This window comes from Sabethes cyaneus, chromosome 2, assembly GCF_943734655.1.
Source record: "Sabethes cyaneus chromosome 2, idSabCyanKW18_F2, whole genome shotgun sequence".
NCBI classification, from domain to species: domain Eukaryota; kingdom Metazoa; phylum Arthropoda; class Insecta; order Diptera; family Culicidae; genus Sabethes; species Sabethes cyaneus.
In genome coordinates, this window is record NC_071354.1 from 80,264,411 (window position 1) to 80,290,374 (window position 25,964).

Consider the following 25,964-nt stretch of genomic DNA (forward strand, 5'->3'; position numbering starts at 1 on the left):
GAGTCGCTCCGTACTACTCTACGATTTTGTGCTGAAAATCGTATGTATGTCAGTCATTACCATTATAATCAACTTGATCCTACTTAATCCGGCCTTAGTCACGAGTTCGAGTTTGTTAGGAGATATTTACGATAGTTTTCGTACATTGATATACGAGTTGGTGCTAGTTGGGAAGTTATCCTATAGTAAACCTATAATGGACCTCGGGTACAGTTTCGGCGTTTATTAGTCTATACTTCTTATTACCGAGGATATATGACATCAAACAGAAAGTACTAAACATATTACACATTTCAGTTAATAAATATTTAGCTGCATTTAATTATTAATACCTTAAAATTATCATTTTCAACAAGTGAGGGTCCATTATACGGTTAACAACGCAAAATATGTCGCCATTAGTGAATTACTTCCATATAAAACACATTAGAATTCCTGTAATGAACCCGGTCGCTATCCTATTGTAAACCGCAAGGGTCCAGGAAAGAAAAACGGACATTCCAATCTGTTTTAAAAAATGTTTAAAATATAAAGATTTGGTACATAAATTGATATTTCTTTATATTTAATCGAAATTTACTCGTATTGTAAGTGCCGTCGGTTGGGTGTTACCAGTTCAAAATAATTCATGGAAGAAGATCGCTCAAGCACTAAAGGTTCCACTAATGGTCAATTTACCCTACTTAAAACTATCATCAAAATTAATCTTGACGTTCAAACTACAATTGAGTGGAGCAATGCGAATGGATTCAAATTAAATGCGCGTAAGAGTTAACCCGATCAGGAGGACCTAACAAAATGATAACAGATCTTGTTATTTTGTTATCAAACTTTCTAACAACAGTTGTTATTAATTTGAAATATTTGATCATATTATAACAACCGTTGGTATAAATTAGCCTCCGTAAGTGGTTAAAATATCAAAAATTAGAACTAAATTGCCTCTAATTAATACCTGATTCATAACAAACCATGTAATGATTTTATCTTAATTGTAACACATTGTTAATTGTCAACATTGCAAGATATTCCTAAAATAACACAGCGAATAAAGATATATTAGCAAGTAACATATTATGTTATTAAAGCGAAATGTGTCATTCTTAGTGGTGGAATCTATATAGCTTATTCATAATTCAATGTGCTACTTGTATCTGAATCTGTTACAAACTTGAATTTGCTTCCTAATTAGTTTATTTTCGATTTGTAACATAATATGTTAAAAGTGTCAAAATGTGTTATAAAACAGATATAATCTTGTTATGGCCTCCTGATCGGGAAGCTATTGTTTTTAGGACAAGACAAATGCATATAAACGAAGCTCCTCTTGTCAATCTGGGTGATGAAAATATAACCTACTTTGATGTCGTATAAAATCTTGCCATTTTTATGGATACCAATATAAACTGTAAGCCTCAAACTAATGCGGTCTGCCAAAAAGTTTATCTATTACTTCGCGACAGAGCCGCCGTCCTCGGTTAAACATTCGGTAATTAGACGACCCGCGAGTTACCGAAAACTACGCGCGCGTACTGGATGATGCTCTGCCTTCCTCCGTGGAGCTAGATCCTTCGACCCTCGAAAACGGATGGAGTATGATACGTTCGACCGTCAACGAGGCCGCAAATGCGGTTCTTGGTGAGGGAAACCTCGAGCGCACGAAATCATTGGTTTGACAGGGAATGCCAACAAGCGACAGGTAGGAAAAAAGAGCTTGGAAAAACTATCTAATCATATCCACGAGAGAGAATTTGGCCAAGTATCGACGAGCGCGGAATAAGTTGACTACGAATATAAGGAAAAAAAGCGCCAGAAGGAGAACAAAGATCGTTAGGAGCTGGAACAACTATTCCAGGCTAATGAAATGCGCAAGTTTTACGAGAAGATGAACCAAACTCGTAAGGGCTTCACACCTAAACCTGACATGTATAGGAACGAAGGACCGACTTCCGGCAGAACTCTACAAAAATGGCCAGGAACCGCTAGCAACGGCGCTTCACTGGATAATTTCAAAGATGTGAGATTTTAATTTTAAGGATTGGGGGATTTGCGTTTCGAGGAGTCTCTCTCGGGTGTTTTCGAATCGCGCAGAGGGTTGCGGCAAAGCGGATTCGGGATTGATCCGTCGAGCGGGCATCGAAACGAGAGGTACGATCTTCAGCAAGAGCAGCCAACTCCTAACCTTCGCAGACGACCTCGACTTCCTTATTAAAAACCTTGGGACGGCCAATCTACGCCAGACTAAAACCGGTGGGTGGGAGGATACCAAATATATTGTAGGAATATGCTCCAGAAAAAGCAACGTTTGCCTCCCACGGTCAGTGACTACTGATGGCGATGAACTGGAAGTGATTGATGAATTCGTATATTTGGGATCTCTGGTCACCGCCGACAATAATACGAGTAAGGAAATCCGCATTCAAGCTGGAAATCGAGTCTACTTATCCCTCCGCAAGTCGCTTCGATCAAAGAGCATACGCCGTCGCACAGAGTTGACGATGTACAAAACGTTTTCAGACCGATAGTTCTTTCTCTACGAACTTGAGAAAGTAACTTTGCTTACGGAAGACATACGTGTACTTGCCGTATTTGAACGAAAGATGTCAATTTGGGGTGGAGTACAAACAGATAGTGGAGAGTGGCGTAGGGGTATGAACCATGAGTTGCAGGCACTACTTGGAGAGATTCCCATCGTATACCTCGCGAAAGTTGGGAGACTAAGGTGGGCCGGTCACGTCGCAAGGATGCCGAACGACTGTGCAGTGAAACCCGTTCTCTTCAAGTAGCTCGTGATTCACCACCGCCGCTTTGCATTATCAATTTGAATTCCGCGCAGCACCTTTCGCTCGAAGACGGTAAAGTCGCTTATGTCCTACATGAGCAGCGTCACAACTTCAAGTGCATATTGAACAACCGCTCACTTGAGGGTTTTGTACATTAGGCCGTATGAATAAAACAATTTGCTTTGCTTTTCCCTTGTAAATCTTATGGGAGCGTTTGCTTTAACTCTTTTATTCATGCGACCTATTGTCAGTTTCGTGTGGGGGCATATGCTTCTTGTCGTAGCGTTTTGCGAAGGGCCAACATTTCCTGCTTGAATACACCGCTGGAACTCCTCACTAGTACTGTTTTACCTCAAATACACGAACTTGTCTATACTACCTCAAGTTTATCGCTGTCATCAGTTGCTGTCCGTGAGAGGTGTGCGCTTGTCTCCTTCGAGCCTCTTCCTCTCATGCAGTACAAATTTATTTCTAGTTCAATTCTCCTAGACTTCACATTCAGTCTGGCGTAGATTGCACACAGCATCGTAAAATTTCTGGCTTTACTTTACTTCTGGAAGCCTAGGAGTTACTCAGATTTGATAAAATATCATCCCTCTGGTTTCGAGGCCCGCTCTTCGTATAACCCCTTTAAGGGCGATGCTAAAAACATGCAGGATAAGCTATCGCCGCGTCCCGAATGGACTCGAGAGTGTTCCCGAGATGCACACGAAACTCATCACGATCCAATGTAGCTTTGATCAGTCGCGTCAGTTTGGCCGAAAAACCGTGTTCGTGCATTATCTGCCGTAGCCAGAGGTTGGAAAACTCGCAAAATGAATAGATACGCCGAGCATCGGCAAACCATTTTTGTCATGATAAAACAGCTACGCGAGTGGTTCAATTCGCCTATAACAATGAGCAACATACACTCACGCTTTGTAGCATCGCTGAATATACGAATATCGTGAGCAACGCAAAAGTGCGATTTCCCGTCTTCTGCTGCGTGTAAAGCCACTAACACTACTATAAACTATTCCCTTTTCGTGGTAATATTATTTTGAATACTTTCCGGCGTCCCCGGGCATTCTATATCCGATAAATCGAACACACTCAACGTTCAATATTCAATTTTTGAACGAATTCTGATGTTCACATTGAGGTTCTGTTCGTGATCAAATTCAAAGCTGATGCGTCTCATGAGGGATGTTCATCGATTCAAATGATCATTTTTTCGCGAATTCTCCAACCACTGGCCGTAGCTGATCTCGTTCGATTGCATCATATGCTGTTTTACAGTCAATAAAGATGTGATACGTGGGCACGTTGTAGTTCCGACATTTCTGCAAGATCTGTCGGATGGTAAATATTCGGTCCGCAGTGGCAAGAGTTCTCATGAAGCTCGCGTAACAGGATGTGGAAAAATATCTAGAAGACGACCTTACCCTGCATTAGTTGCAGCAGTCCAGTTGATTACCCTTTTTTGTAGATGGGACAAAAAACTCTTTCTATAATTCGTCAGATAGCTTCTCCTCCTCACAAATTTTTAAAATAACTCCGTGATAGAGCCATTGCTGGCGTTTCTTGGCCATGTTTATAAGGCCCTATTGGTAGACGGCCTTACGGGCGGCTTTGTTGGTTTTCAGTAACCAGATTTCTCGTTTGAACTCTTGGAGATCAACTGCTAGAACACTACTAACATCCATAGGCATTCCTATGTTACTTTCCATTGCGCCTCTTTCTCATGATTGTTTGTAATCAAATTCCTTCCCGCGTTCCTACACATGTCAGGTTATGGTGTGTAACCCTGGTAACCCTTAAGAGATTGGTTCACCTCCTCGCAAAACTTACGCGTGTCATTAGCTCGGAATAGTTGTTCTAATCCTTCACGATAGCTGTTCTTCTTCTGGCGCATTTTATTTCTCAGGATCTTGGTCAACTGGTTCCTGTCTCATCGGTATTAGTTCTCCCTAGTGATAATGTTCAGATAGTTTTGCACTTATTTTCTTTCCACCGCATGCCAAGCAAGTGTTACTAAACATATTTGAAATCCAGCTGCAGTTTACAGTAAGAAGTCACCTGTGATAGATGATCACTGATTATGCAAACATGGATCCGATTTTCTATGGAGCATATCACACCATTTCATGTAGGACATTTGAAGTTTTCTTGGTAAACATTTCTTAGCGTTTTTCGCCATAGATAACGTTTTAAAACTTTACTTCACGCAATCGAATCGCAACAAACGGATATTTACAGATTTCAACCAGAAAAAAAGCTTGCAGAGACGACGCATAAAAGAATTCGGAAGCGGTTAGAAAACAAATTTATTTTTCATTTGGTTTGACCGTTGCATAGTGGCTTGTTTCGTCGAATTGCCCTACTGGGGCACCTTATACCCGTGTCCCCTATCAATCGTTCGATCGGCAGAGTGCATGTGAAGATTGCGAAATAAAAAACAGGTTGAATTTTCCAAAAAATTCCTTATTTGGCAAGCAATCTGAATCTGCGGATTGACACTTACGTAATATTTGGAACCATGAACCAAAATAGCCCCGATAGCAAGCACCAATCTAACGGTTCAAATTCACTTCATACACCTTTGTGCCTAAAAGGAAAGCCTTGAACTTAAGCGTCTTTAAGATTGGATCCTTCTTTATCGACAGACTTTGCAGCTAGCTGTTCGAGTACAGGGTAATTATGGGCCTAGTGTAACGATCCTACTAACCCTACCTGAGTTTCGAACATAGTTTTTATGTGTGACATTAAAAAAAAACAAACAAACAAAAACGGCTCATTAGTTCGTGGGGTCACAAATGATAGACTACTATTGAACTACTATTCAATTCCATTCAGTATTATCGAGGGAAGATGCTTGTGATACTCTGCAGCATACCGTCGATAGTGTACAAAAACTGCCAGCACTTGTCGCAGAGCAAAATTTTATTATTTCGATTGTTTCAGTATTGTTTTAATTGATTTTACAACATTAACTGACAATTTTTAATTCCCAGCTCACGCTCCAATTACATGTAATGAATCTTAGAATAGTCTGACTACAAAAATTGATACGGCGTAAAGTCTATAAGCAGTCAATGTTAACTTTACCAAACCGTGTTTGCAGCTCAATATAGCTTTTTGAAGCCATTCACTTATTTACGTCATAATTTTGATGTCAAAATAGACCTTGTACTTGAACAAATGACGTTCTGTCCCTCATCGCATTATGCAATTATTGTAATTAATACGAGGAAGTATCAAAACAACCCCCCATTTACTTTCAAACGTGATAGAGCAAACGATTTCATTCATCTATCAGCGACAATGCATTGGCTTCACAGCTGCAAGCATAGGAAATATCGTTATGATCAGCATCATCATCATCATCACCACCAGCCCTTGGAGCTACCCCTTCGGGCAGTATTTCAAACGACATAAGGTCACATCAATTGGCAGCAACCGCTACTCATCGGCTCAGTTATCCGATCTTCATCCGAAATCACTGCGCTTAGGCGCGCCACGCACCGGTAACAGCAACTACAGAACCGAAAATAACTACACAAATAGGTAAATTTCAAGTGCAGTCTCGTTAACCGTGAGTTTACGCGACATTACCCACCGAAAATTACACAACTTCCTTCAGCCTTCAGAAAGGTTGGCCACTTTGCAATATATTCTTTTTTCTCGCAAGCTCACCGTTGTTCGTCGCGTATAGAATAAATCTTGCCCAAGTCTCCGAGCGATTCTAAGCGGACAACCGGGCCCAAGACGGCGACGACGAAAAGTTACCACGCGCGTTACCGGTACACGGGTGCTTTTTCCTCTCGCGCTCGATAGTAATAAGTCATGAACGCACCGCGATCGCTAATCGACTGACGATGCTCTGGGCCACCGTTTGAACTATACAATAAGCCGGCTAGATGCGAACCGCCACCCCATGGCTCCCCCCTGTCACGGCTGCTATCGCACCTGTTTGACTGTGGAACGGAATTGATACAAAAATCTAACGCATTTCGCTGAAACCATATATTGTTACCGGTTACGACGCTAGCAAAAGGTTTGGGGATAACAAAAACATGCTCGGCTTCCGAAGACGCGAGACGATGATGGCATGCTTAGCAATGCAAACTTCATTTGAATTTTATTTGTTTAAGTTAGAATTCTAATTTGTATGCTGCGTTGTGCGATGTTGTCTGCTACATGCGGATGAATCGCCAACGCCAAAGATAGTGATTGTTCTATGTTTGCTCGCCTGCATGCTTATTGATTGGTTGGAATCCGGTGTTTATCGATTGAGATTCTTTTCCTAGGAAAAAAACCAAACCAACTTCTTGCGATGTTACTTCCTGGGTTCCGCATCGAAATAGATTCAGAATCCAAGCACGGACTAAGTTTGCGAGCAGCAATTCTTGGTAATTTATTCATAAAACAAAATGCTAATATACTCGTTGTAAATTCGAACGGCAGTTGCCTTTTTCTAGATATTTGAATCAAACTATGGTTTCAAGATGTTCTTAGTGCGATTACACTGACTACCTTCAAATGGATCAGAAATTTTGTCTTGAACAAACGTGTCTCGGAAGATTAGAAGATCCTTTTACATCAACAAACAATCCTAAAGCTTGCTTCAGATAGTATTGGAACAAAAACAATTGCGTGTATTTCAGTTATTTATTATTGAATTCAAGATCTTTTCTAACACAAATGTAGCATTTTCTTCATATTTTTTAGAAAATATACGGATGAAATTATTGGTCACGGTTTCGAAGGAACTCTCGAACTTTTCCTGTAATATGGTTCATTAGACGGCGTACACTTTCTTTGTCCATCGTTTTTGCTATCTAATTCCACCAGGTCTTCGTCTGATGTATGTCTTTGACAACTTTTCCCTTTGCCAAGAGTCTCCTCTTCATGATTGCCCACTATTTCTCAATAGGGCGAACTGGGGGCAATTGGGTGGGTTAAGGTCTTCCGGAACAAACTGGATCCCTTTCTCTGCATACCATTCTTGAACGACTTTGCTGTAATGACAGCTTGCCAAATCTGGCCAAAACATCACGGGATGGTGGCGGGATCGAATGAACGGCAAAATTCGAGAAACTCCTTTTGGTACAGTTCCGACGTCATTGTCTTATTTGTAACGAAAACTTTCGTTTTTCTGCCACAGCTGCCAATGCCCTGCCCAATAATAAATTTTCGTGTAAATTTGTCGGCAAAAACAAATTTAAATTTCCTTGCAACATCCCCCGAGCCGTTGCCAAGTAAAATTTTTGACCTGGCATTTGCCCGAAGTCAGCCTTGACATAGATTTCATCGTCCATCAGAACTTCGTACCCGTCGAACTTGGTGAGCACCCAGTCGAATTCTCCTCACGGTACTATGGGCAGCACCGAATTTTCTGGCCAAATCACGGTCCGACAGATTGGGATTCCTCTTGATGGTCTTCAAAATCTTACCACGCAGTTTCCGGTCCACAGTTCCACTCCGATGATTAGCCTGAGGCTTCCGAATCGTCGTCAATATTTCCTTATACCGTTTGACAACGCGTCATACGGTATTTCTGGACAATATCAGCTGTTTCGCTAGCCTAGAAGCAGACCACAATGGATTTTCCAAATAACTTTGCACAATTTTTTCCCTTCTTTCGGCTTCCATGTTGTTTGTTTACAAAATACAGTCATTTTGCGGAATGTTAAAAATACATAGGTGAAGCTAACAAAATTTCCGATATGTGGGCGCCAAGAACTTCCAAATCCGTCCACCAAGAGCGCCACAATATGAGCAAAAGTTTATTCCACCCAGGTAACCAATAAGCATTTTCAATGCAATTTAAATGCACGGAAAGAAATTTGATTCCGATGCCATTAATGAAATCATAAAATCATTAAATGTGAGTTCATGTCAAATCATGACTGAACTGCCATATCAGACAGCTCAAAATCATGAATAATAATTCATGATTTTGCGTTGCGTTGTACTGCAAGAAGCTCGTGATATCATAATTTTTATTTATGGTGTATTTTCATAAATCATGAGCTAGAAACCGGGAATCATGAGTCATTTTGCTCGTTTTGGAGATTTCAAATTAAAAGCTATTTTGGCAAAATATGCGGCTACTTTACTGCTAGCCCTCTTATAGTGCTGATAATGCTTGTTTGCAGCTAGTTACCGACAAGAAGAATTTAAATAGAATTGTGGATGCCAATTTACAACAATTATGCAGTCAAAAGGCTGATAAACAGCAACCTGCAGTATAAAACGCCTGGGCTAATAAACGATTGATTTACTGCTTATACTAATGCTTATTGGTTACCTGGGCAATTCTAAATGAAGCAAGCTTTAGTCGGGTAATTTAGCGGGTAACGTAACAGGAACAATTTGTAATACGATTAGTCCTTCGGAAATTGGCGCGACAGCAAATCTTTTTGTTAAATAAACTGTTAAAAAGGATTAGTTAAACAGTTCAGTGTCCTCGATGTCTGCCATCTTTTGATTGTATGCAAGTTGGCGTACTTTCTTGCGAACGTTCTTCATGAGGTTCAGAACAGATTTCTTATCGACTAATGTTGCCACTTTTTTCAGTCACCTGGTTCAGTTTTCTCATATCGTAAATGGCTTCCCAGACCAAAGCTGTTTTACCAAATTTTCTGCATAAATGGATGTTTCAGACTGGTTTAATATTCACAGTGGCCCACAAGCTCTTATCCAGCAACTGCTCCTTGAAGCTTCTTCAACGTAATGAATGCTTGCAGTCCAAGTTAGGAGCAGCTCACGACAGTGTCCAATCCGGAGCAGGCGGCTAAAGGAACGTGTTGTCTCGGCACAACATCCTAAGATGGCAGTCCCATCACAGAACTCGATAGCGTAGACCTAGTAGGGTACCCTGCCCAAACTTACCTTACTACGAATAATCAAGGAAATTCGACTCAAAACATTCGACAGTGCAAGGGCGACGGAATAAGGACATGGAATGAATGTTTGGTAACTGGAACTGCAGATCGCTGAATTTCGCGGATGGCGACAGGGTGCTGCTGGAGTGGCACAGCACGAAATCTGTCACAATAGCAAGAAGTATGATGATCTGTAGTGACAAGGCCCAATTTTACCAGAGCGGTGTGTGGATCAACCAACGAGCTAGTAACGGTTCTTCGATGAGCTTCCTAAATGGCGATATAACAGAAGAAGACGTAACGCAAATTAATCTAGGAGTATCTACAAACAGTAACAGCGTCGCGGCTCCTGATCATGAAGAGATACGGCGAGAAATCGGTCAGCTGAAGAATAAAAGAGCTACCGAAAAGGACCATCTCCCGACAGAACTCTGCAGAAGTACCAGAAAACAGCTAACAACGGCACTTCATTGAATACTTTCAAGGATTTGGGATGAGAAGAAACTGCCGAAGGGGTGGATAGAAGGTATTGGTTGTCCCATTTATAAAAAATGGGGGAGCGGCTCGATTGCTGTAATTACCGCGGCATCAACGTCATTTACAAGGTGCTCTTACGGAATTTGTTACGTCATCTATCTCCAATAGCAAGAGATTGGTTGGGGCAGTATCAAGTGGGCTTCACGGGAGCCCTTGCGGATGATATTTTTCACTCTCCGACAAATCCTCCGAAAATGTTGGGAGTACAACACGGATCATATTTTCGTGGAGTTCAAATCAGCATACGATGCAGTCGAGCGCGAACAGTTACGGCAGGGCAGATTACACACGAGAACGCTTTCCCAGACAATCTGATGCGGTTGCTCAAAGCTACCCTTGACCGAGTGATGTGCTACGTGCGTGTTTCGGTCCTTTTGAACCGTACACAGAGCTGCGATAAGGGGATGGACCGCCCTGTCTGTTATTTAACATCGGTATTGAAGGTGTGATCCGGCGAGCGGGCATCGAAACGAGAGGAATGATCATCGGCAAAAACAGCTAACTACTAGCCTTCGCAGACGACCTCGACATCATCACTAGACAGCGGAGGCAGTCTACGCCAGACTAAAAGGGGAGACTTGTCAAAAAAAATATGGTAAGAGGAGGCAGTAGAGAAAACCACGTTCACCTTCCACGGGCAGTGACTATTAACGGCGATGAACTGTAAGTGATTAATGAGCTCTTATATTTAGAGTCTATGGTTACCGCTGACAACGATACGAGTAAGAAGCATTCAAGCTGGAGGTCGAGCTTAGTTTTCCCTCCGCAAGGGGCTTCGATCAAGGAGCATAAGTCGCCACACAAAGTTGACGATGTACAAAACGCTAATCGGACCGGTAATTCTCTACGGCCTTAAGACTGTAACTTCGCCTACGAATGACACAACGACACTAGCCATATTTGAGCGAAAGGTGTTGCGGACACTAATTGTGCACCATTGTGCACGAGGCGCAAGTCGGGAGGAAACGGTTACGTCGGCCTCGTCGCAAGGATGTCAGACGACTGTGCATTGAAATCTATTTTCTATTGTTATTTTAGATCCGCACCGGCACCAGGAATAGATGGGCCGAACACGCTAGATGGTTCGCCCAGGTTGAAGCGTACTTACGTTTAACGAGACACTCAACGAATACACGACGAGTAGCTCAGGACCGACTACAGTGCAGACAAGTTCTTGAAAAGAAGTAAAAGGCTTCTCCACTGTCTGGCCGGTTGCTTTGACCTACCAGCCAAGGTTTTCCTCCAGCCGCATTTTACGGCCGTGCAGCACCGTCTAGCAACCGAAATCAGGCGTTTGTTTGATGGTCTCGCTTTTCTGTAGGTGCTGTAAATGCCTGATCAATTATATACGGTGGACACGTAGTGCCTCGCGATGTCCAACTTCGATCCGGGGTGGAGCTGCCAGTACGACGCCAGTATACCGGTAGCTACTGCAAATCAATATTGATAACGATGTCAAGTTTTTTCGGTGCATCACCTCAGGGTTGCTACTACTGGCGATATATAGGTGGATTCACGACCAGGTGGCAGGGTAACCGCAGGAAAACCGCTGGGAATTAAGGGCCAAAAAGAATGCTGCATCAATGCGTCCGTCAGCGTTATTCCGACAGTTTTCCCATGCGTTTACCATCAAATTGACGCTCACGGATGCGTTGACGCAGCATTCTGTTTGGCCCTTTAGTCCATTATTTCATTAAAGCATGCGTTATGAAAATGCTAGAAAACCGTAGATTGATAGATTGAATAGTTGGACCTTGAAAATTGATTTTTTTTTTTAATTTAACTAATCAGGCTATTCTAATCAGTTACGATATTAGAATATTCCGCAGGCATCTGGCGACAACGATGAGAAATAGAGTACAGAAAGCCTCAATCCAAGAAATAGGCCAAGCAACAGGTACACCAGCTGTGCAATAGTGCCGGTTGGACTGATTTACAATGGAAATTTATAATCTCACAATCTAGTCTACATCATCGATCAAATATATTCTTTACTGTCTACTTTTATGGTGAGAAGTGTTTACTGCATAAGCTGTGGAACGGTCGGTCACCCATAAAACATGCATCTCCGCTAGAATTGGAATGGAACCAGCATCAACATTGGCTTCCTTAGGCTGACCAGACTAGGGCACGTATCTCACTATCGCCATAAAATGAAATATTGAAAGTTTTCATTGCAACGCCCGGAATTTGACGCAATATGTTAATTTATTTATTCATTTTCTCGAACCACAAAGTGTTTTAAAATGACGACGCCCCACCTTCTGTTGAGCCCTGGTTACGCCAATGATCCTCAGCCCTATAACCTAAAAAAGTTTTTACTATCTACAACGTCGTTTACTTTGAAATGAATCTGCGTTCTTCCAACTTAGTTATAACTAGAACGTGAATCCACATTGGAGAGCTGACCATGTGACTCTTCCCACGTTTAGCCAGACCACCATAAAACAAAAAGCGCCTTAGTACAACATTAGCACAGTAGTCGAATGGCGTTGATCATTCTGAATTTTATGTATACGCAAAGCTTCAATGCTTAGAAGGCCACCAAATTTCAACAATAATTGATACCTACAGCGTTGAAATTCCTTATCGACATTCATATCAACCCAACACTGTAGACGCATTTCGAACCAACTCGTTCAATCTCGGAGAACCGTTAAGTTGTTCCGAAACGTGACGCAACGCCTGACAGCCAAAACAGAAACTGTAACGGTTGCCAGAAGGGTGTCCACACTAATTACATTCACCATCTATGGGAGCTCGCTTTTATAGCGCTATTTCTATGTATATTGCAGCGGACAATGTCGTTTGACCTTGCGGTGATATGGCTTTTTTTTCGTCCGTTCGATCAACGTCTATCATCTATCTGTTGCCGTAAAAGTTTTTTCGTCGAACGGCCGGCGCCTTCGGGAGGGAGAAAAAACCAGTCCACAAATAGTGGCTTTTTGCGCGCGCAGTTATTCGCGCAACAGCTGATGCATGCCGGTCGGTTGTATTTACGACGTCGTCGGTCGTCGGCGAGCATGGCAGCAGCGATGACGATGGAGACAAATTACGGTGCTTTTAGTGAGAGAGACAGGCAAAAAAGATGTTAAATGCAGCATTTGACAGGCGTTGAAGACGAAGTTAAGGAAGCTGTTGAATATTTGGTTTACGAGATTTCCGCCTCAGCTGACAGATGACGTGAAACGAAAAACAAGTCTCGAACCGTTTGTACGTTTATTGAGTGTTATTTGTAGTAATTGTGTTTTTGTTTTAAGTATAACTTCGAACACGGGGAAACAAACATAGAAATTCGTACTGAATATTTCTGAATAACTAGGTACTAAAAACATTCAAGCTTTATTTGAGAGAAACCAATGTATTGAACTTTTAGGAATATTCAGTAGAATTCAACTGCGTAGAAGGTGTTAGAGCCACAAATGATTCTTAAAATCTTCGCACGTTGTTTATAGCTTCCAATTTGGCTCCTGGTTTGAAATATAATTTATTCTTGCGGATATGATTTCGTACCCCTCAGTTGCAAACCAGGTATAGAAACTAAGATGCTTACTGGGAAACTCATCATGCTGCTAGCTAATGGTCTAGAAGCTTCCTCAGGAATTCTTTTTAATTTGGAGCAACGGATCGATACGGTTTATCGGCACCGATAGTCGTGATTCTTTTAGCAAATAGTTTTTACCGGGCACCAAACAAACCTTGGCAACGTGCTCCGAGAGGGGTATCAATTGCATACTCAAACAGGCAGATGACCCATAGCTACAACCGTCCGCTCAGTATACTTAACGGAACCAACTTACCAGATCGTCGTACGCCACAGGAAGCAATTGAAGTGTGTAAATAATATCAATAAGTTTGCAGTCTGACGACAGCATGCTATTTACCTCTAATTTGCCGCAGACGGCAATAGACATTCAATACAGGTATTACGATTTAATTGTACACACTTGACGATGTTTGAATATAATATGTATTTCTTGATAATGATTCAAACTTGACATCAATTTGAACTTTCATGATAAATTTTGTCCTTTTGATTGGGAAGCTCTAAACCATATTTGATTAGTAACAAACAATCTAATCTATAACACAATTCATCAAAGCACCCTGGAAAAAGAGAACATAGATCTCCCGTATTAAACGCTTCCCATATCGATGATGATTTATTTACAGTCGTTAGGCGTATTTTTGCTAATAAAGGTTAAGTGATACTCCGGACCCTCGGAGATGAACTAATGACATTTAGACCAGAAGCTAAGCTGCAATAGGATAAGTATATAGCACCTTTTTCCGCTCTCTGAAAATAGATTCAAAACACCTACTACCAAAAATGTTAATATAATTAATATGCGAATAATACTTGAACATAAAGCCGTGTGTTTCAATGGTTTGCTCAACGCAGCTCTGCGTCTGGTACCAACCGGATTCGAGGCGAAAATCATTTTTACGGGACTGTTGCCGGCATTCTCACAACATGTCCCACTCATTGCACCTTTCCAGCTTTGGCAACTTTCTGGTTCGTCAAAAAGCTGCGCCAGCTCGAGATTCATCCTTCTCCTCCATACACCGTACTCACATACATAGCTAAACATGGTCCGTTTAAAAATGGCCAGTGCTTTTAAGTTCCCGTCCAGCGTTGTCCAGGTTCCGTGCCCGTAGTGGGCTACCGGTCTTATTGGCGTTTTGTCATGGTATATTTGGTGCGGGGATAGAGATTACCGGACATTAGGAGTCCGTAGTAAGCACGACCGCTGGCAAGAATACGTCTGGGTATTTCTCTGCTACAATTGTTGTCCTATGTTATCAACGACCCGAGGTATGGAAATTCATCCACCACTTCGAGCTCATCCCCGTCGACTACCTCAATCGCGCACGGTTCCTCCTGCTAACAGATACTTGATTTTAGACGTATTCAACGTCCTTCCGACATGTCGTCATCGAACCAGATAAATTGGCTAAATTTACTTCGCCTTGTCAAAGTCCCCTGCGTGTTTCAAATGGGCTTGATAACGCGCCCGTTATCCTCATACTGCACTGTAAACCATCTATCGTGGCCTTAATCAGTCTTATCAGCTTCCCGGGAAAGCCATTTTCGTTCATAATTTTCCATAGCTCTTCACGGTCGATAGTATCGTAGGCGGCCTTGAAATCTATGAATAGGTGGTGCGTAGAGACTTGGTATTCGTGACACTTTTGAACGATCTGTCACAGCACAAAAATTATGCCCGTTTTTGATCGCCCGTCCACAAAACCGGCATGATAACTGCCCACGAAGTCCAATTCATACTTGTAGCCCCCTCCTTGTATATTGGGCTCCCTCCTTCCACTCCTCCGGTAACTGTTCTGTTTCCCAGATACTGACTATCAGCCGATGTAGCTTGATAAGGTCTGCTTCAATGCCATTTCTACCAGCTGCCTTGTGATTTTTGAGCTCCTTGAAGGCGTCAATCATTCACCTATTGTGCGGGTATCGGCACATCATCATTCTCCGCCGTACTGATGTAGTTATTCTCTCTGCTGTATTGATATTCCGTCTCCGCGCAATGCATGTGATTGTAGTGCTGCTCCCACCTTTCGGCCACATGCTGACATGCTTCGGCTCGCGCCGCAAAATCTTTGCGGGATATGTAGAATTTACGCGTTTCCTGTGAACGATACAGCTATTCCATGTCCCGCACTCCATTTCTTCCAGGTGGCGTTTCTTATCCCACGTTATGCTCCCCGTTTTGACCGGTTCCCTACTGCAGCGTCGACGCCGGCGCCTCATGCTTCTCGTCTAACATCCTCTGGCATTCCTCGTCGAACCATTCGTAACGTTGACATCTCTAAGCAAACCCAATCGCACCTGCTGCTGCGCTGTTGATGGCTCCTTTAACGATATCCCAGCAGTGCTCGAGAGGGGCATCGTTTAGCTCTCCCTCATCCGGCAGCTCAGCCTGAAGGCATTGCGCATACTTAATAGCGACCTCAGATAACTTGAGTCGATCCAGATACTCCAGAAGTAGATACAACTACTTCGCCGTGGCATCTACGTCGCCGTAAACCTGCCCACGCAAACTGAAAGTCATCGTGGAAGGGCAAACAATCATTCGATCGTTCGTTCGATCAAACGAATGACATTCTAGTTCCGGTCACGAATGAGGAGCTCATTGCGGTGGCCAGGGGTCTTTAAACGAAGAAAGCGCCCGGTCCTGACGGGATTCCGAACGCTGAACACTGAAAGCGGCGATCCAAGCATACATGTTTAGAGAGACGCTTCAGACAAATGGAAAATCCAGAGACTGGTACTGCTTCCGAAGCCGGAGAAACCACCATGGAATCCCTAATCGTTAACACGATAGGCATGTTACTAGAGCGGGTAATCCTAAACAGGCTAACGCCCGTTGCGGAAAGCGATACTGGACTGGCAAGGACACAGTTTAGATTCCGTAAGGGGAAGTCCACTGCCGATACCATCAAGTCCGTTCTAGAGGGGGCCGAGAAGCCTATCAGGCAGAGGAGGAGAGGTGACAGGTATTGTGTCATAGTCACGATCGATGTTAAAACGCCTTTAACAACGCCCGTTGGGGTGCGATCGCGCTAGTACTGCATAGGATGAGGGTACTGGACTATCTATGCAGGTTACTTAAAAGCTACTTCGAGAACCGACGCTAGTGTACGACACGGCCGATGTGCCGAAGAAGTACAAAGTGACAACAGATGTTCCACAGGACTCGATTCTCGGTCTTACGCTCTGGAATGTCTACGATTGGCACACCAGAAGACGGAAGCGGTTATGATCAGCAACCGTAAGTCGGTCCTAGAGGTCTAAATTATCGTAGAGGGACAAGTGATTGTCTCTAAACGTAGCGTGAAGCATCTGGGTGTAATGGCAGACAATAGGCTGCACTTTACCAGCCCTGTGGATTATGCATGTGGTAAGGCGTCAACAACGGTTACTGCGCAGTCCAAGATCCAACAAGCAGTAAGAGACGTCTGATGCCCTGCGTGGCCATGTCGGTGCTGAGGTATGACGTACCGGCATGGGCCTCGGCTTTGGGTAAGCGGGGTAATCGAAGCGCTATCAGGCATGTCTGAACAAAGTGTTTAGACTGACGGCGCTGTGCGTATCGTGCGGTTACCGCACAAGATCGCTGGATGCGATCGGGGTCATTGTAGCCATGATTTCCATATGCATACTTCTAGGTTTGGATATCGAGTACCGTTAGGAGAGAACATCAGGGGAGCTCGAAACAGAGTACGGCTGGACTCTATTAGGCGGTGGTAGGCGGAGTGGGACCACGCTGAATACGGCAGATGGACCCATAGGCTCGATATCGTCCTGGATTGGTAGAAGACATGGTAAAGTAAACTTTTACTCCCTCAATTTTTATCAGGTCATTGATGCTTTAAGAAGTATCTAGACCGGAATAAGAAATTGAAGGGTCTTTAATAAAAACAAAAAAAGAGAAGTATCTGCATACGCGTGGGCGGATTGTAACCTTTGGTTACATATTTTATATAAAATTAGCTCTGCCAATTTAAAATGCTTTTTTCAATCTGCTCATAAATCCCAGTCCAAATTTCCTAAGTCCATTTCTGAGCAAGCTGTCGACGGTTTGAATGATAGCGCTCCAAACCTTCGGGTGGAGCGGTCACGCACACGGGAAAGCTTGTTCTGTCATATCTAAAACGACCTGAGTAAGCTGTCTACTGAGTGGGTGATATCCCTCCAAGTCTGTCGCATCGCGACCGGGACGGACGGGTCACTCACTTGGGAAAGCTCTCTCGGGCATAACTAAACAGGTTTGAGAAAGCTGTCAACGAGGTGAGCGATATTCCTCCAAGTCTGTCGCATCGCGACTGAGACGGACGAGTCGCTCACGGTGGAAAGCTTTCTCACTAATCTGCAAGAGAAATGGTGATGCGATCGACTGAGTGAGTTATATCCCTCCACGTCTGGCGTCTCACGTCTGGGACGGAGGGGCAATTCGCTCGGGAAAGCCTTTTCTAATACAATCAGAAGATTCCTCTGCAAGGGTGATAACCCTCCACGTCCACGTTAGACGGAGGGATCCCCCCTACAGGGTTGCTCACAGATCCCACTAGGAATACAACCAAGGTATTCAAAACCTAGGGTATTATCCAATAAATAATTGTTGCCAGGACAAAAGATCGTTAAAAATTGGAAGTCTTTAAAAGATTCCAATTTTTAACTGACCGAAATTATGAAAGGGCTAGGCTCGATAAACAGCAGATGATTTGTTGTTTGGAAAACTTAACGATCAGTGCGCGAGGATCGTACTTGTTTTAACTTAAAAACAGTTTATTTTTTTATTGATAGATAAAATTAAGATTATGTCGTTTGTGGTGTGTAGAAGGGACAATACTAGTGCCAAACAATTATGCAACAAAAATTGTTAAAATGAACAATCTACGAACACGTAACAAAGAAACAGACGTGAATAAAAAGATTGTAAAACTACCAGTGAAAATATACAAGAAAACAAAAGGTCCTCGAGGGACCTTTTATTCTTGAACTTTGCTCCACAGACGCAGAAGAGCAGCGCATCTGTATCCCGGTGAAGTCTGCGTGCCAGTCAGCATTCGGCGCAGCGCGATAGAATCGTTCGTTTGGTAGAGACCGAGGCCTAGTACTTTCCGGCTCCCGTAGTACGAGCAGCGAAAGCCCAGATGTGGGTAGTTTAACCGCCGCCTGCAATTAAAACACCGGTGTAATCGGTAGCGTAGCTGTCGATTCTGCCATGACGGGAAGAATACGTGATCCCGTACTATCTAGTTATAGTGGCCGAGGCCACTTGGATCGTCAAAAGTCGTCGTCGAGGATATGTCAAAACACCAGCCTTAGTTATGCGCAAGTAGTTAGATTTAAGTGAACATTGTTGGGAGAAGGGAAATAAACCGTTAAGTTAGATTAAAATCCTGATTTTTAACCACAGCGATATTACTCTACCATTTTATCTCCGCTTTGCTGTTAAATTTCGTGGTCGAACTTGAAAGGAGTTTTAGTCCTGGTCGTTCAGCTTTCGTTCGCCTTGTGACCTTCGTATAATCTCGATCCAGGAGTCTTGGCAACATTATTAGCTGTGGTGATATTACCCGGATTAGTGGTTTGTGTCCGGCGGTTTCTGTTTGCGACGGAAACACCCATTGTATTTGGCAAGCGCCGCGACGCACACCCGTTTCTACTCGTTTTAATAACGTTTCCCTTCCCCATCCTTCCCGCTGAGCAGTTTGGGGAGGTATCAGGATAGTGTTGCTCTTTTGCCCCGTTTGTACGGTAACCGATGAAACGTCGGAGCATGTGACCTTTCACTGTCCGCGTTTCAAGACCACTCGGGACTCGGCGTGAGATGCTTACGGTCGTTGGAGTAGACACCTATGCCGACAACATTTGAAGAACTAATTATTACCTACAATTTTGCTGAATAAAGAATTGCAGGTGATGTATCTTTTGTTCACGTACAAACCTTTTCTGTACTCGTTCGATCCAGATTCCAGTAGAACTAGTGCGGAATCCAGTTTATGCATGTCTCAAGAAGCTGACAAACTAGTGCCCAGTAGAGTGCATTAATATCATGCGCACGTCCTAATTTGGTAATAAATCCTAGCTAGTGGGTTGCTTTAGAAATCTTCATTAAACGATGATGATCAAATGCCATTTTCGGGTCAAGCGTGCCAAGATCGTTTACATAATCAACCCTTTTCAAAAAATCGTTGATTCTGTAGTCAAAGAATGTAATTACCTCTCATTGGCTATTACTAACCGTCAAGCTGTCTAATTGGCTCCAATTCACAAATGTGTCCAAAAGTATTTGAAGTTGACGACAATCCTCGATGCAACAAATCATCAAGTATATTTTAAGTATATTGTATACAGATAAGACCAGAGGTAGCGTCGTTAAAGAATAAAATGAATGTAAGTGGTTCCAAGTTACTGCTCTGGGGTATATGGGATAAATTAGGACTGAACCTCTGCTAGCGCATCGTTCAAGTCCTGTTCCTCCCCTATTCTCCTCTCCACCTCCTTCGTTTCTTTGTTTTTCGGCAGAAAGAGCATGCACGGTAAGAAATCGTCCACTGCTTCAGTGATCGGCTTGATGCAGCAAGGGCAAATTACTGTGGAGGGCGCTCTGGTACTCCACAGGTTCCGTTGCGGCGAGAGAATTTATAGAACCCCCTCCACCATTCATCCCTCGGCACGGGTCGCGTCACACCTTGAATTAGGGGTTTATCCGTTCAAGTTTTTAGCCATGGATAACAGCTATTAAAACCATCCACCTTTGGGGCTTTGGACCTGCTTTGGTTCTTAGTAGTCATACCTCCTACAAGAACCGTCTTGCAGGCGGAGAGTTTACACTCAGCCTTCACATGAGTGCCCCCTTCTCTGTCCGCATACGACCCTAGTTTCCACCGGTTGTCCGATTTCCCCTAAGGAACGTATCCCGGATGGTACCACGAGGAGGTAGAGATAGGAGTTGCTGAATAAGAGGCTGTGGAACTTCGTGTTAGTTCTGGAGCGCATTCAACCATTTACCAGGGGCGGACTGGCCCACCGGGCAACCGGGCAAATGCCCGGTGGGCCCCAGTAAAAATTTCGTCGTTACACAAAATGAGATTTTCCAAAATTTTTATTTCAGTTAAACTTTTTCTACGACTCACGAATGTTCAATTGCTGAGGCCCCATGATTTATGAAATCAACCGATTTGATGATTTGAAATTCAGCTTCAAATGGAATTATTGGGGCCCCAAACTTTAAACCAAAATTTTTCTTTCAATTAAACTTTTTCTATGACTCACGAATATTCGATTGCTGGGCCCCACGATTCATGAAATCAACCGATTTGATGATTGAAAATTCAGCTTCAAATGGAATTATTGGGGCCCCGAACTTTAAACCAAAATTTTTCTTTCAATTCAACTTTTTCTATGACTCACGAATGCTCGATTGCTGGGGCCCCATGATTCATGAAATCAACCGATTTGATGATTTGAAATTCAGCTTCAAATGGAATTATTGGGGCCCCAAACTTTAAACCAAAATTTTTCTTTCAATTAAACTTTTTCTATGACTCACGAATATTCGATTGCTGAAGCCCCACGATTCATGAAATCAACCGATTTGATGATTGAAAATTCAGCTTCAAATGGAATTATTGGGGCCCCGAACTTTAAACCAAAATTTTTCTTTCAATTAAACTTTTTCTATGACTCACGAATGCTCGATTGCTGGGGCCCCATGATTCATGAAATCAACCGATTTGATGATTTGAAATTCAGCTTCAAATTAAACTTTTTCTATGACTCACGAATATTCGATTGCTGGGGCCCCACGATTCATGAAATCAACCGATTTGATGATTGAAAATTCAGCTTCAAATGGAATTATTGGGGCCCCGAACTTTAAACCAAAATTTTTCTTTCAATTAAACTTTTTCTATGACTCACGAATGCTCGATTGCTGGGGCCCCATGATTCATGAAATCAACCGATTTGATGATTGAAAATTCAGCTTCAAATGGAATTATTGGGGCCCCAAACTTTAAACCAAAATTTTTCTTTCAATTAAACTTTTTCTATGATTCACGAATATTCGATTGCTGAGGTCCCATGATTCATGAAATCAACCGATTTGAAGATTGAAAATTCAGCTTCAAATGGGACTATTGGGGCCCCGAACTTTAAACCAAAATTTCTCTTTCAGTTAAACTTTTTCTATGACTCACGAATATTCGATTGCTGGGGCCCATGATTCATGAAATCAACCGATTTGAAGATTGAAAATTCAGCTTTAAATGGGACTAAAAGTTCAATTGAAAGAGAAATTTTGGTTTAAAGTTCGGGGCCCCAACTTTAAACCAAAATTTCTCTTTCAATTGAACTTTTTCTACGACTCACGAATGTTTCATTGCTGGGGCCCCGTGATTCATGAAACCATTTAAGTTGAGCTGTTGGGGTCCAAGCTCAGAAAATATTATCAGCTTCAATTCTGAGTAATTAAAAGTAGAATTAGTATTTCATCCACAGTTATTTGATTACTTATAAATATCGAACTGTCGGTTTAAGCTCCATACTTAGTTTACTTCAGTGGCGACGGTCCGTTATCGATCCTGCGCCGAATGAATTATGGTCCTTCAGTACTCAATCCTGGGCTACCTTTCTTCAAACCCCTCGAACACCAGCTGAACGTGCATCATCCTCGATAGCGCACATTTATCAGTGTGATGTCTACTCTGAAGTCTACGGCCTCTTCTTGATTCTATGCTTGTTCCGATGTTTATGGAGGTTTTGTAGACAAACTCTAAATTTTTCTGTTGAGTCAGCTCAAAACTGTAAGAAGCACGTTTTATTATGAGGTTGAAAAATACATTGAATATCTTACATTTAGTCTCCAAATTTAATTCCTAACACCAACCCAAATATGACTAAGCTATAAATTTAAATCTGTAAATAATATATGTAAACTGAATTAATCAGAATCAATAATTTGCAAAATATATTTAAGTTACACTTTAACGCGATTGTTTCACAGTGAATCTATATTGGATCTATTGAAACGGACCCTCTTTTCCTCTCTCTCTTATCACTATCAATAACTGCTATTCATATAATCTGTCATTTCGCGCCATATCAACCTTAATCAGTAAAGCGGCTACCCGAGCAAACGAACACTGCTAACAATGCTTAAAATAATTTTGGTTACTCTTTCGTCGGGCATTCTAGACACGTGACCAGCCCAGCGCAGACTGTCACACTGTACTATCTTCATTATAACAGCATATTTACATTCTTAATACAGCTCGTGGTTCATGCGTCTGCGCTACACGCCATTTTGGATTTTGCAATATTACGCTAAAACCCGAAGCATTCGTCGATCAGCTTCTTTTAGCGTCCATGATTCATGTCCGTAAAGGGCCACCGAAAGGATTAGTGTTCTCTAGAGCGTCAGTTTATGTGAACTTGCAAGCTACGGGACTTCAGCTACAAAATGTAATGCCTGCGTAAAGGCCAATTCGCAGCTGCAATTAGTCGTTTTATTTTGCGACTCACATCGTTGTCACATATCACGAGCATACCAAAATATATTCAGTTCCTCTTCGACACCAACAGCATTTGGATTTCCGCGCCATGTACTTCGTTTTGGCGGTGTTAAGGGTAAGTCCCAATTTCTCAATAAATGATCTAAAGGCTTCTTTCGCTGCTCTTCTTTTGATTTCGGTGATATCGACGTCATCCGCAAAATCAAAAAGCACGTGAGGTCTCATTTGCTATTCTGACTCATAATTTTTACTCATCCAGCGTCACACGAATCAACGTAACTAGTTCTGTGGGAAAATCATGTCCTAGCGTTAACAATCACAGCTCATTTCGTTTTACTGAATCGTATGCCGCCTTGAAATCCATAAAAACATGATGAATCTGCAAGTTGTACTCCCGGAACTCGTTAGTTACTAGACGCAGGGTAAATATCTGATCCATCGTGAAGCGACCCTCATGAAAACCAGCTTGATACTCACCGACGAAGAACTCAGCTAACGGACTCAGCCACACACGATAGGGAGAGCACCTTATAGGCAAAATTGAGCAACGTAATGTCTCGATAGTTTTTACTCTCAAGTCGATGTCCGTTTTTTAAATTATGGGAAATGAGGCCAATCAACCACACCTCCGAGATTTGTTTTCCTCCCATATTCTGTTCGTGACAATAAGGGGGTGCGAATTGTTTCGTACAGCTGCTCGCTCCTCGCTTTTAGAAGTTCAGCCAGGATAGCATCCTTTACAGCAACTTTACCGTTTTTCAGCTCACTGATTGCTCTTTTGACCTCCTCCTGTGTTGATGGTTCCACAGTTTTGCCGTCGCTCAAAATTCTTATCCTGTACCTGCTGATCTTCGTGTTTACTTCTCTATTCAACAGCGTCTGGAAATACTCTTCCACCTGGCTGCTACCGTCGTTTTGTCAGTAAGCAGGTTGCCAGCACTATCATTGCACATCACAGGCATGGCAAAATTTTTGCACCTGACCGTTTTGTAGAAACTCCGTGTGTCGTTGCTGGCGAACCTCTCCTCTGGACTGGCGAGCACGTGGTCTTCGTACTGACATTTTTAGACGGTGGGTTCTTTCTTCCGCAGTTCTACCAGGACGAACCAAAAAGATTCGCGCAGAGTTTCGGGCCTTCCTCACATCGGAATCGTGTAAAGAAATTCTGCAGGGGATTCGCACAGAATACCTTGCTTATAGAAGCAGAATTCTTATAGGAAAATCCAAGAGTTTAATCTCAGGGATAGCTACAACTCGGCACGGGAATCGCCTGCACTATGGACTGTTTTGTTCTGATTTGAAGACGCAGTAAGCTACTCATATATATTGAACTGTTTACATCCCATCATTTATAAAATCAGCTTATTTGATACTTGCAATTTTGCATGTCATTAACCCTATAACATAAAATCTGCAGAAATATAAATGGGTGATAGATGAGGAAAACGTTGCATTGCTGGCAAAGATGCACAGTGGCACTTATCAGAATGTGAAAAGTTCTCTTCCGGGTTCGCTGAAGCACGGTCAATAAAGAATCAAATATTCACGCTGCGGCAGATCCTCCAAAAATTTCATGAATACAGAATTCTACGCACAATTATTTCATTGATTTCAAAGTTGCGCATGATTCCATCGACCGTAAAATCATGGCCATTCTAACCGCGCAGTGGACTTTATCAACGTGATGGTCCCTCATGCGGGCTGTTCAACATGCCGTTACAGGATGTTATTAAAGGAGCACACACAGGCACAATCTTCAGCAAATCTAGTTAGTTCGTCTGCTTTGCCAATGAAATGGATATTGTCGATAGAACAACATCTGTGGTGGTGGCTGAAAAAACTAAAACTCAAAGTAGCGAAGATTGGGTTGAAGAAAAATGCGTCCAAACTAAAGTACCGTGAACCGCTAATATGCCGAACACGCTAAAAGTTGGTAACTCGGTCCTAATAACGACTGAGTTTGTTTTGTTTCGAGCATCGAGCCGTTATGCTGCCCGTTCTCCTGATACTCGACACTCGACAGTGACTGAGTCGAGTCAAGTTGCACGGGGCCCCTAATCTCAAAGGCCCGGTGGGCCCTTTGGCTCCCAGTCCGCCCCTGCCATTTACCATCCAATATCTGGTTACTCGTGCAGCCTAACGAGTATCTTCGCTATCTCCACAACTGACTGCTAGTCCATTTACACAAGAAACTGTCAACCGACTCCCACTTTCTCTCTGTGCCGGTTAAGGGTTAAGGTACAGAACGCTGCGTCAACGCATCCGTTAGCGTAAATTTGACAGTAAACCCATGGGAAAACTGTCAGAATAACGCTGACGGACGAGTTGACGCAGCATTCTGTTTGGCCCTTTACATGCTACCGGTGACTACATTCACATTCCAGGAAAACCTTCTAATAAATACAAAAATGTCACAGCGACCTGCCACCCCCCTCCGCATTTTTTCGAAAGGAGGACCGACCGGCAGGTTTTTGTAATTTTCAGACTTGGCAACTCTATTTCGAATCCATTGTTTTATATGTGAGAAAACCAGCGTTTGCCGCCCACAGCCATATAAGAATGTGGTTGTATATGTTCTGAGCGCGTCTTATGGGCACTAGGTTCTGTGCCTGTTTGGTTGCAAAATAACGACAGCCCTTCTAGCTGACGGATCCTTCAAACTACGGCTAAGTTGATCTTAATACCTGCCAGTCCACCTACCGGTCGTATGTTCCACTTAGCAGCTAACTCTTAT

The 25,964-nt window shown here is 42.8% G+C and overlaps 2 protein-coding genes across 4 annotated transcripts in view; one reads left to right on the forward strand and one right to left on the reverse strand.

Moving 5' to 3' along the window:
- LOC128738803 (phospholipase A1) overlaps window positions 1–6,586 on the reverse strand; it is a 35,856-nt gene extending 29,270 nt beyond the window's left edge. For 2 of the 3 annotated variants that reach the window (XM_053834203.1, XM_053834205.1), the window contains exon 1: window positions 6,382–6,586. The gene's annotated coding sequence lies outside the window, so the exon portion shown is untranslated. The remainder of the gene's footprint in view (window positions 1–6,381) is intronic. The other variant, XM_053834206.1, reaches the window with a different exon arrangement.
- The window catches only part of LOC128738801 (zinc finger CCCH domain-containing protein 18), an 81,425-nt gene that overhangs the window by 39,860 nt on the left and 15,601 nt on the right, over window positions 1–25,964 (forward strand). The window lies entirely within an intron of this gene.